Below are 13,126 nucleotides of genomic sequence, written 5' to 3'. Positions count from 1 at the left end.
TCACTCAAGATTGATCAGTGTTAACAGAGTACTGTCTGTCTCCCAGGATTAAACTTTATTCAGTGGCTTCGCATTGCTGGCAGCCTAAATTACACTCTCCTTAGAATTCTTTTTTTGGACCTTCCCTCTCTTTTCCCTCACAAAGTGGAGCACAAACTGGAATGGGAGGATAACACACAACATGTCTGAACTTTTGCCCCTGTTTACTGCACCCATTTATTTCTCAGACTCGAGATTAAACAACACTTCCCCCAGCAAAGTGTTCCTATTGGTTTGTCTTTTAGTCAGGGCATTTTGTTTAAAAGAAAAGCAAATACTGACGCCATCTCAAGTTGGGCAGTAGCAGTTGCTTTCAGGATATACAGGTTATTTGAAAATAAACCTTCAATTATGATAGATTTCATGGAAGCTGCAATTAGCATTGAGACAGCATCCTCATCCTTTCTCCTGGTGTCTCCGTTTTTATCTTACGTCATCTCTGATGCTCTCTGAAGCCAGGCCCTGTTCGGCTGTTGAACACCCTTTACTTGCTGCTTCCTCATGATGCTGATTTGTACATAAGTTTGATTGTCTTGACCCTGGCTTAAAGTTACAAAGACTTCTGCCTTTTGCCTTCCTAGTTGTTTACCCGGCTTTCATATTTCCCAATTGAAAATTACTGCAAAAAAATACTTTGGGTACAATATATATTTTTCCCTTTAGGTCACAAGATGTAAATCAAAGGCCCTAGCTGGATTTCCCCAGGGTCAGGTGTGCATTCCTACCTAATCAGAGGTAAGGATGGAGTTGGCCCTCAATGTGAGTCGGTGGGAAGCGGGGGTTAGATGGTTAATTTCAAGCGTCAACTTGTCTACGTCGTGGTGTCAAGTTCGTTGGTCAAACGTTAATCCAAATGTTGCTCTGAAGGTATTTTATAGATCTTATAATCAATTGACTTTAATTTAAAAAAAAAAAAAGCATCCTTGATAATACGGATGAGCTTCATTCAATCAGTCAAAGACTTAAGATCAAAAATTGAGGTTTCCAAAGAAGGATTTCTGCCTCAAGACCTTACCACAGAAATCCTGCTGAGTTCTCAGATGCCAGGCTACCCTACAGATATGGGACTTGCCAGTCCCACACTGCATTAGCCAATCTGATGCTTAAAATATCTATCTATCATCTACCTACCTAACTGTTTGTCTATCTATCTGTGTCTATCTATCTATCTATATGTGAAGATCACATTCATCCTACTGCTGCTGTTTCTCTGGAGGGCTCTGCAAAGTAATCTAGATTTATGGTTGGCACCATAAAGCATCCTTTGACAGTGTTCTGTTTTGTTACCAGGGTAATGTTAACTGCCATTACAAAATTCCCCTGAAGGTCAGGTCCGACAATGGAGATAAATGCCTTGCACACATAGGGCCACTGCATGTGCTCCTGGTGAGGAGCTGGCTTCCATGCACTGTGAGGCACTCAGGTCGCTCTCATCACAGGACTTTGTCTTCACCTAAACCCTTAGTGTCCTTCCATCCAGCTGTTGGATGAGGAAAGAGAGAGGATGGGCACCTCTTCCATTAGGCTCACTGGCACAGATGTGATATAATTCCATTCTCTTCACATTCCATTGATGTAACAGGTCATGAGTCCTCACATATTTTCAAGAGTTTGGAAAATGATCTCCCTTGCTGGATTGCCAGTCTTCAAAGAGAGGTCTGTACTGTGGAAGAAAAAGGAAAACTTTATGTGCACTTACCGTGTTTAATACACATCATATACAGTATATTTGCAGCAGCAACAATAACACTCTTCATTTAATATATAATGATATATGTCATATATTTAATATACAAAATATTTTCCTTGCTAACCTATATGATTTCAAATGCCTGGAACACCATTGTGTCATTACTTGAGAGTATGTAAATTTTAATATATTAAATTTTTGCCAGATATACTGGCAAAGTTTTAAAAGTTGTGATTTTATTGGAGGCCAGATGATGTACATAGTAGTTTGTCTGATGACTTGAACCAAGAGGAAACTAACACATTTTTCAGCTCCAATACGGACATAATGTCATGAAGCAGGAACATGATGCTCCATTTCAGGACACTTCTGCTGACCTTCACCTGGAATCCCTGCTCTGTGCTGATGACTCAGATGTAAGAATGACGAGGTGCATCGGTTGGAATGCAGAGAACAATGAGCAAAAGAACTGAGTTGTGGGAAGACACGAAAGATGGACGTGAGGCCCTGAATAACAGCTGCCAAGTACTGCAGTCGGGAAGCCGCGGCGAAGTGATTCAATCCTGACCACAGCCTGTGATTAAACGGGATTTCATTTTTCAATCCTTTTGTTTAACAGTACCTCCTTCATTACATGTGAACAGCACTCCAGGATAGTAAATCATGAAATGGGAATAAAGCCTGTAATTTTAATTAACATATTTTAAAATGTGTCTAATTTGTATGCATTTGATCAAATTTTCATTTGCATTGAGCTCTATTTTCTCTCATGTAATGTTTGACATTCTCATTTCTTGCTTTAATGAAATACTAATATTTAATAAAATATATTACATTCTTAATGTGACTTGTCAGGAATTTTTCTCCCTCAAACATTTGTGGGATGAAAACGAAACCTCACTGCAGGTGGAATCTCAGCTGACAAATGAAAAGAAGGATTTTTGTATTAGCGACATCTTGGTCCCTGTTGCAAAGTTTCCTTCCTCTCACCTCTGTGTGACCAAAATAAATGATCGGAGTGGCTCATCCTCACCCCTGTCGCCCTTGCAGTGCAGCCCATCTGGGGACAGGCTCCCGCAATGGGGCATGCAATGCAAAAACTGACATTAAAACTACATCAGTCGCGGTGGCTCACGCCCGTAATTCCAGTACTTTAGGAGGCGGAGAGGGGTGGATTCCCTGAGGTCAGGTATTCGAGATCAGCCTGGCCAACATGGTAAAACCCCATCCCTACTAAAAATACAAAATTAGCTGGGCGTGGTTACAGGTGCCTGTAATCCCAGCTATTCAAGAGGCTGAGGCAGGAGAATCACTTGAACCTGAGAGGCAGAGGTTGCAGTGAGCCGAGATGGCACCGCTGCACTTCGGCCTGGGCAACAAGAGCGAAACTCTGTCTCAAGCAAGCAAACAAACCAAAAAAACTGCATCAGCTACAGAGACGCTTTCTAAATATTCTCCCTCTTTCTTTTTTCAGTCAGATACAGAACATATGTATCGGCTCATTTCTTTGCAAATAGAGGTTCTAATTTGAATTGACTCTGTGCTCGTTGCCCAGAAAGCCATTCTGTACTGTTCTGTGCACAGGCATCAACTCCTCATTCAGTAAGCCAGCTAGGCATGTGAACAGATAACTCATAAAACGAAGTGCAGCACACTGCCCCACCAGCAGAACTCTGTGAGCAAGGATCACGTTGAATTTTGTTAGTATTCCTTGCACTTCATGGGCGCTCAATTAATGCCTTTTTGATGTAAGTGGTAGTTAATAAGCGCACCTGAAATTTCAGTATATAAAAAAACTATGATTCTTATGCTTTTAGTCACGAGCTTCCTCATCAAAACTTCCCTCTCATCTGTGAGTTCTTCCCTTCGATCCCCACCTCCCAGAGTCTTGAAAGGGAAAAGAGACTGATTGCCCCCACTGAAAAGTCTCTCCTCATTTCATCTCACCTAACATTTTCTGCAGTTTGCCAAATGCAACTATTCCTTTTCCCAAAGCAGGATGCGGGAGGGGATGTAAAGAGAGATTAAAAAGAAGAAAAATCTTCCTGCCGTGTTTGGGGGCCGGATTTATGTCAAAACCGAAGTGAATCAGTCATTACAGGGCCTGGCACATAGTGATTTTTCAAAAAATGTTACCACTATTAGTGTTTTGTGATATTAAAGATGCCAAAAACAGGTATGCCTGCTTGCTTTTAACCATGCAGTTATTAGCGCTTGAGATGTAGTTTTGCTTACATTTTACATGTCAAAAAGATGCTTCTCTTTAAAGGAACAATCGAAATGTCACTTCCTTTGATTACTTCCTCGATCCCCTTTATGGGGAAAATTATTGGTTTCTTCCTTAACTCTGTTGTTTCCGGTGGAAATAATAATGCTGAACCCACAGCAATGAAAAGTGAGGTATAAAGCCATGGTGATTTACAGCACCTGTCCTCTCTCTATATGAGCATGAACTGCAGGGGGGAGCAGCCTCGCAGACAGGCAGGCTTGGTCTCCCAGCTGCTGAAACACAAAAAGATTTTATTTTTCAGAAGTCAGAATTTTGCTTTGTTTTTACATTACATGATACTATATGTTCAATGCATAAATAAAAAAATACGGAATTTTAAACTTCAATTTTTTAATGTCTTAGATTAATGTTTAATCTCACTGCAATTGTATGTATATGAATAGGTATCTGTATTAGGTACACATATATATAATATGTTATACATTTGTGTTTATGTATACATATGTAATTTATAGGTACATATACTATATATGAGGTATGTATACATTTGTGTACAATATTTATTGTACATACCTTGTACATGAATATTACATGTATATGCTCATGCATACTTGTAGGTATACCAACAGCGTATTCTCTACATTACTGCGTGAGCGTTTAAAAATAATTATTATGGCATAAATTTGTTTTGTATCTATCTATTTCTTAAATCAGCAATATACTATAAATATTTTCACCAGTTAGTAAATATTACTTTAAGAGATGTATTTCCATGACTTCACTGTGTGATCTTCTATGTTCAAGATGTACCAAGTATGCAGGGCCGGACAGGACAGCAGGGTTTAAAGTCGCATTTGTTTGGGTGTCATCTCCATCATCCCTGGATGGGCAGGTGCACCTCGTATTAACTGAAAATGGTGGAAACACAGCGAAAGGAGATAATAAATATTTAAAGTAATATATCCTTCTCTCTCCCATCACATATACAGGTATATGCCATTTTATTTATAGACTATAATTTAAAGTTGTTAGCATTGTTTTGCTTGCAAACAATACCAAACCATATATTTTATACATAAAGTTATAGTAAATTGCTGGAAGAAGAATTGTTTCATCAAAGCCTCTGAAACATTTTCAGGTGTTTTAAATATACATTTTAAAACATCTCTATCACACATTTATACACATTCAGTCCCAGCAGTTCCTGCCTCTCAGTCTACACAGCACAGTGTCCCAATCTTGGAAATGATTATTTTCCAGAGTAAAGGGAGCAGGATATGGAGTAGAATCTATCTTTTTTTTTTTTTTTTTTGAGACAGAGTTTTGCTCTGTCACTAGACGCCAGGCTAGAGTACAGTGGCGTGATCTCCACTCACTGCAACCTCCACCTCCCAGGTTCAAGCAATCCTCTTGCCTCAGCCACCCAAGTTGCTGGGACTACAGGCACACACCACCACGTCCAGCTAATTTTTGTATTTTTTTTTAGTAAAGACGAGGTTTCACCATGTTGGCCAGGATGGTCTCGATCTCTTGACCTCGTGATCCGCCCATCTCAGCCTCCCAAACTGCTGGGATTACAGGCGTCAGCCACCGCACCCACCCGGAGTAGAATCTATCTTTCACTTTTCAACTAAATTTTTTTTAATGGCTACTTAGCTCAAACATTTAAATACCATTTCATTTGTGGCTCTGTGGTGATATGTAACTAACTTTTGAGAGTGTAAAATTATGGATACCAATCATTTGCCTTAGTTAACCTGGCATATAATTTATCTAGTACTCATCAGAATTGTAAAAGTTTTTCTGCATACCACAATTTTAAACATACATATCTTTACGAATTTTAAATTTATTAATTTAAACTTTGTTCTCAGTAAGATGAATGACTACACATAATATTTTTTCAGGAATATTATTTGATAGAAGTCAAGATTAGTGCTCTCAGAAAGAATTTAGACATCCGTTTAAATTATTTGTCACAGATGAAAACAGGGAAGTTTAGAGTGCAATATGGGCATACCATACCGGATCAGGTCATCAGAAAAGCGAGAGTTAATCAACATGGTGAAACCCCATCTTCACTAAAAATATAAAAATGAGCTGGAGGTGGTGGCACATGCCAGTAGTCCCAGCTACTCAGGAGGCTGAGGCAGGAGAATCTCTTGAGCCCGGGAGGTGGAAGCTGAGATTGCACCACTGCACTCCAGCCTGGGCAACAGAGTTAGACTCCATCTCAAGAAAAAACAAAACTAAACTAAGCAAAACGAAGATGTCACATGAGCGCCATATCTGACAGACACTGTATCTCTGAGTGTGCTGCGGGAGTAATTTGGCATTAGCAGGAAAAGGGCTGCCATTCTTTTCATTAAGAATGAACAGTGCCCTCTTTGCAGAATCTCCGAGCATTCTTCTCGCAGTATATGACTTGAGATCATTAGAAGGAATGCTATTTTCTCTTTATTTGCTTCTGAACTGTCTCTTCTTCCCACCTTTCTTTTGCTGAGCCAGGAGGAGGTGGTAGAGTTTCTCTGCTGGCTCCTTTAGCCTTGACAACATGTCCTCTCCAGAGGTGGACAAGCTTCACTGGCTCCTTTCTGATCTGGTCCTCTGCATCCCCCATAGGCGACCAAAGCTCCAGGGCATGGAAGGCACCTTTCCTAGACCCTGGGCCCAAAGCCTTTGCTCTGCCAGAAGTCTGGTATTTGCTCGCTTGTTTTAAATTTTAGGAAAGTCACTCACAGTTCACTACTCCCCTCTGTCCTGCAAAAGCATCTGCTCGGCTTCTCATCTGCACCTCTCCTCTGCCCTTTGTCCCAGGTTCTTTTAAGGGCTCCATGCTGTTTAATTTTTCCACTTTTGCTTCGTATCAGAGTTACTTGAATTCTACACTGCTTTATGGTTGAATCAAAAGCAGTATATATGGATTCTTCTCCCCAGTCTTGCTCCTCTTTTTCCCAACTCCACATGGGAGTTGTGTGAGTCTCCTTCTGGTTTTTAGTGGCTGGGTTTGTGGTAGGCACACTGGGTGGGAGGACCACAGGCAGGTCTACCAGCCACCCAGGGACACTCATCTCCCCGTGGTTTCCCAGTGGAAGTCAATGTATTTGCCAATGAATCTCCTGTTGATCTATTGATACGTCTTTGTTGAATCCTGTTCTCTATGCTAAAAAGTAGCTGTGAATATGACAAAAAGTCTCTTCTTTCAGAGAATTTGAGAATTAAGTAAAGTGAGTATTGTGAATAAAAGTAAATACAAACAAGCAAGAAGATTTTAGACAGAAGCAAAGGCTGTGAAGAAAACGGTTTAGGGCTCATTATCACTCCATGGTGATAAGGCTCATTATTATGAAAGGTTTAGGACTCATTATCACTCCATGGTGATAAGGTGAGAACTAAAATGCATTGAGAAAGAATGTGTGTGTTTTAAATAACATATTTTTAAATAATTTTTTTTTTTTTTTTTTTTTTTTGAGACAGAGTTTCGCTCTTGTTACCCAGGTTGGAGTGCAATGGCGCGATCTCGGCTCACCGCAACCTCCACCTCCTGGGTTCAGGCAATTCTCCTGCCTCAGCCTCCTGAGTAGCTGGGATTACAGGCACGCACCACCATGCCCAGCTAATTTTTTGTATTTTTAGTAGAGACGGGGTTTCACCACGTTGACTGGGATGGTCTCCATCTCTTGACCTCATGATCCACCCGCCTCGGCCTCCCAAAGTGCTGGGATTACAGGCGTGAGCCACCGTGCCTGGACTACTCTTTCTTAAAAATTTCAAAAGGTGTATTCATTTGAAAGCACTATCAACTATCCTTTGATAAATCTGGTGGATTATACTAGTATTTTACAGTGTGTCACATTTGACAGAAGGGGCCAAACAGAAGTTAAAATATAAAGACATGTTAATCTGTATTAGTGTAAAGGAGGGGCAAAATAAAATAATTTACTAAATAAGTTGGCCTAAATGAAGTAGTCTGAAAGCAATCCAATAACCCTGGGATTTATATACTCCCGATTTATTAAGTAGTTCACAAGGTCTGATATTTAAGAAAATTTAATATAATTATTAACATTCTGAGTTATATGCAATTGAGTTCTTATAAATCAAATGTATTTAGATTAGTAATCAAATATTAAAATATGACTGCATAAGTGGGGAATATTTCAGGACTTAAGTTACTGGTTTGATAATGTGCCGATATGACTACCATAGTCTCTAAAATATAAGACATTGAACTACTAAATCATTCCTTCATTCATACCATACACACATTCATTCATTCATTGGAGCGTGTCTAGGTACTAAAGAAGCTATGGTGAGCAAACTGTACATTCTCTACCTTTATAAGGCTCACAGATTCATTATGGAGACCGTAATTTAACAGTGCTATAAATAGTAATGCTACAAAAGAGAAGTATATGGTGCTGCAAGAATACGTAGTGGAACCTCCTACTCATGACACTCAGCCTACCAGACATCTCCAGCTTAGCTGAAAGGAGGAAACCTTTAAGTTCCATATTTCGTATACGTACTACAGTATCCAGGCACTCCAACCTCAGTGTTGAGCCAACATCATAATAACTCACAGCCCATCAGAGGCAGTGGGAGGATAATCAGAAGAATCAGAACAAGTCTTCAGTCTTTACTGGCAACTGGGAGGAATTATAACTGGAATTTCCAGCCACAGTTTTTGCCATGATCATGTGCGCTCCTGGGAATCTTACGAGATGCAGCATTTGTCCACTAATAGTGGGAAAGTTTTCAGATGGATCTTAAATATGACCTAGATCTAAACATATCCCACTTCAAATGCCACAAGAATACACAAATGTGAAGAATCTCAGCTGAGACTGTAAATCTCCATGATCTTTGTAAATGGAAGCTATACTATCACTTAATGCCAAAGAAGATGCTTGATGTCCCTGGGAGGTAGACATACGGACCATGATGAAAACCACCTCTTTGCAAAGAGGAGGGAAGAAGACTGACAGCTGCAGAAGCTGCTGGACTGGTGTTCCTCAGTGGCAAGCAGGAAAATGCCCTGAAATTCCACTTGAGCACTTTTGTTACCAAGCTTCCCCAACAGAAAGCGCCATTCTGGGAGAACATACCATAACCATTTTTCTTTATAGAGGACATCTGCCAAAGATGGACCTTGTCAGAGGCTACATTTTGAAAAATAATTGAGAAGAAGGAAGCTTCCTCCACTTATACAGCGATAGCAAATAAAAAATTCTTGCTAAAATTTTAAACTGCTGATCTCTCCTCCTACCAAGTTAGGCCATTAGTGTATTTACCACAACTTTATATATTTCCCCCCATTTATCAGATTGTGTGTGTGCAATGTGTTTGGGGGATGTGTCAGCATACCTTGTCAGTCAAGAAGTTTTACTGTCAACACAGACGAGTTCCAAACATTGTACAGATTCACAGAGAAGCAAATTGGTTTTCTGGCCCCAGAAGACTCCCTGGGTTGTATTATATGAGTAGTGGCAAGGCAGGTTCAGGTTGATCTATTAGTGGGAGATTGCAGGGCACTTCCCTGTAGTGCAAACTAAAACAAGAACCTTCCTGGAATGGCAGGGAGCTTGTGAATCAAGTCTTCCTGTATTAAAAGTCATCACAGACTATAAATTCATTCCCAGGACCAATTCAAATATGTGAATGTCATATAAATCGTTAGAAATGACTACTGGATAATTTGGTTTTATTGGTGTCATGTTAGGAAGATAAGATTTGAGAGGAAAATAAAAGTATATATCAATTTCTTCATTTATTGATAAAATAAAATTTGCAAAAAGTTACAATATTTGACATTATATATTAGTCATTAAGTACCCAATAAAATAACTTCTTACAAGTAGAAACAGACTTTATTTAGAAACATAAAATTTATACATTTTGTCTCTTACCTGGAAGTATTATCAATATTTAAAGATAGCATTTAAAAATGTTGTGTATGGTACCTGCTTTGTCAAAGTTAAAGGTGTTGGCAAGACACACACCACTTATTAGGCAGGCTCTAATGAGTAAAAATCAAACAAGTAAACAAATAACACAATTACATCGAAAAATAAAGGGTACCCAGTAAAAGAGAATAACTAGATATTGTATTCAGTATTATTCAGATTAGTGAATAAATTTGTTTTTACTTATTCGATGATATGATAAAATAATAATTTTAACTTTGATCATGTGTGTTTTACATGCCATTTTAAATCATATGAGCATTGACAGGGTTAATATAGAAATTTCTCTCAAGCTATGCTTACTGGAGATGGAATAATATGGAAAACAGGTTCATTTATTGTACTCATGAGATTAAATTCTTCAAGGCCTAAACCTACTGCAAAAAGCCCTTATGTTTTATTCCTGGTTATAGTTCAAATCAATTAAACTAGTGGATAAATAATTAATACATCTTGTAAATAATGCAAGGGGTTTATTTGGCTAGTATCACATTTCCTCTATGTGAGTGATTCTCTAGATTGTTGGTTTTATGACCGAATTCTAACATCTCGAAAGAATAAAACACTTTTAGTGATGTATCTATTAAAAATAATTCAGTTATTTTATCAAATATGTATAAATTTGTGTATTTTTCTCATTAATGCATTTATTAAATTAATTCCTCTACATATATAAATGAACACCTTTAAAGACAAATATCTGTCTATAAGAATAAACTTGAAATTGATTTACTTCAAAGAAAATAAAAAATAATTCTGTGCAAATTTGTTATACCTATACTGTTATTTAATTGGTGACCAAAAAAATTCCAACTTCATTGGTCCCCTAAAAATCACGTCTTTTTAATATTTTTATCATGTAAAAATTTGATGAAGAAATATTATTTGATTACACAAATCAGATACACTCTTGGATTTAAGGAGGGGAAAATGGAAACAATTGCAATCCAGGGAAAATAAATTGTATATAGGTGAGCATACAGGTGGATACGTCCAGGAGCTGCTGTATAATAACTGTCATTGAGTTTTCAGCTGCTAATTGATTCCAAAGCCGGTGGAAGGAATGGCCCAGCCCGGTTCCTTCAATGGAGGGCCTGAATGCTGTCTGCTCACTGGAAAGCATCCAGAGGAGAAGTTTCCTAGGACCCTTCAGTCACAAATAAGCTCTGCCTCAGAAACCTGCAGGAGGTGGAATTCCATGAAAGAGGCTGACATTAGCCAAAGGAGGTCAGAAGGACCCTAGGTGAGATAAGTGGCTTTAAGCATCTCAGGCCTAGTGTAGGGATCTGATTTTAAAAAGAAATAAGGTATATATTATACAGGTTTTTCCAGGGGTAAGTACAATTTCTTCTCCCAGGATTGCAACCGTAGTGACAAAGAAATACATGCTTCTTCATCTTAGTTTTGGCATTTATTTATTTATTTATTTATTTTTGAGACTGGGTCTTGTTATACTGCTCAGGCTGGAGTGCAGTGGTGGCCTCATGCCTCACTGCAGCCTTGACCTCCCAGCTCAAGTGATCTTTTCACCTCAGCCTGTTGGGTATCTGGGACCACAGGTATGCACCACCACACCTGGCTAACTTTTGTATTTTTTGTTGAGATGGGGATTTTTTTATGTTGCCCAGGATGGTCTTGGACTCCTGGGCTCAAGTGATCAGCCCACCTCAGCCTCCCAAAGTGCTGGGACTACAGACATGAGTCACTGCACCTGACCCTAGTCTGAAAACTAGGGTGTAGGCAACCAACTGTGTCTTTCATGTCAACTAAGCTGTTCATTAGTTGAACAGCAATCAACCAGCAGCACGGTTGTCTACACAGAAGCCATCTCCTCCCTTCTTCAGCAACTAAACTCTGGTTTTCTTCATCTTCCTCTGAGCATTCATGTCCTTTGTGGAAAGCTGGAATCCCCGCAGAACTAGGAGCTGCTTACTCATCAACCTCAGCTAATTCTGAATGTCTCCCTCCCGAGCCTAGGTGTGTGGTCTGTGTGAAACACACTCTGTCTAATAGATACTAAGGAAAGTTTGCTGGAAGACTCAGAGAACGTTTGTCTCATTCGTGGTAATAGACATAAGGTGGCGATTTTCTCTATTCTGCCCCTTCGGTAGGTGACTATTTGAAGGGAAACAGCCATCCCTGGACCACTGGGGAACACCAAGAGAAATGCAGAGAAAGTAAAGTCATTGCTCTCTTATTTTCATACTTCCGTTTTGTGATGTAATAGAGTCTTCATTGTTGATGCCAGTTGTAATAAGCTATCTGCAGTTTATAGATGAGGCATTCTCAGATGTATATTAGAAGGTCGGATGCAAGATGGAAAGACAGTAAAGGCAGGTTGAGACAAGATTATCAAGGAAGAAGAAGTCTGATCCTTTTGTAGTTTATAAGTGCAATGATTGGGTTTTCATGCTCATGTGTGAGAAGTGCCTTCCTCAAACCTTGTTATGATGTGGGCGCATTACCCATCTGATGTGAAAAAAAAAGGTGGCAGAAGTCAGACCAAGGGGTATAGGCTTTCCTTGATCAACAGTGGGGAGCCACTGATGGGGTTTGAGCAGAGGAGTGACACGATCTGCACTGCACTTCAAAGCATTATTTTAAAAGTTGTGTGTGGGAAGGATTTAAGACAAGGCTCAGAACATTTCGCCACTTGGAAGGCATTGTTGAATATTCATTAAAAAAACTAGTTTATGGCTCAGCATAAATAATTTTTAAACACAAAGTAAAATACAGTATGTGTTGCCATGGAAGTGACAAAGCCTAGGAAGATAATGACAAGCAGGAAAAAAAAAAACGGTGCCATGTAATTTAAATTATTATAAAGCTTTCTAGAATTTAAGTGTGTTTTCAGGCAGAGTATTTTGAATACACAAGAAAAAGATTATGGTTATTTTATCGTTCTTGCTGAGAAAGGAAAGAACAAAAGAGGGATGTTTTCTTTTTGCACGTGAGACCTATAAAGCTAAACAAAATCAAATTCATGCAATCAAAAAGCTGAGCAGGATTTGCAAGAGTGAATGAGTCAATTAACAATGAAGCTCCCGTGCAGAGCACAGTCTGGTGAGGTGCCATTGATAGCACGGGCTATAGTCCCCTCATGATAAGAACGGCTAAAAGGCATTGTCTCTGATTACATGCTAAGCTCTGCACTGACACACAGGCACGAGACCTCTCTGTATCCTTCACCATCCGTCACAT

The 13,126-nt window shown here is 39.2% G+C and overlaps 1 long non-coding RNA gene and 1 other non-coding gene across 2 annotated transcripts in view; both read left to right on the top strand.

The window, feature by feature from the left end:
- The window catches only part of LOC105722106 (uncharacterized), a 28,548-nt gene extending 25,983 nt beyond the window's left edge, over nt 1-2,565 (top strand). The window contains exons 2-3 of the long non-coding RNA XR_010338851.1: nt 703-774; nt 1,622-2,565. This is a non-coding gene — a long non-coding RNA (uncharacterized LOC105722106). The remainder of the gene's footprint in view (nt 1-702; nt 775-1,621) is intronic.
- A 9,731-nt stretch (nt 2,566-12,296) lies between these two features.
- On the top strand, nt 12,297-12,400 carry LOC135270767 (small nucleolar RNA U13). The gene has a single exon (XR_010338900.1). It is a non-coding gene; the product is annotated as a small nucleolar RNA U13 (small nucleolar RNA).
- Nucleotides 12,401-13,126: the final 726 nt, after the last annotated feature.

This window comes from Aotus nancymaae, unplaced genomic scaffold (assembly GCF_030222135.1).
Source record: "Aotus nancymaae isolate 86718 unplaced genomic scaffold, 86718_ANA_hifiasm-v0.15.2.pri h1tg000065l, whole genome shotgun sequence".
Lineage (NCBI taxonomy): Eukaryota > Metazoa > Chordata > Mammalia > Primates > Aotidae > Aotus > Aotus nancymaae.
Note: the sequence above shows the minus strand (reverse complement) of the source record. Positions and strands in the feature narration are given on the sequence as shown.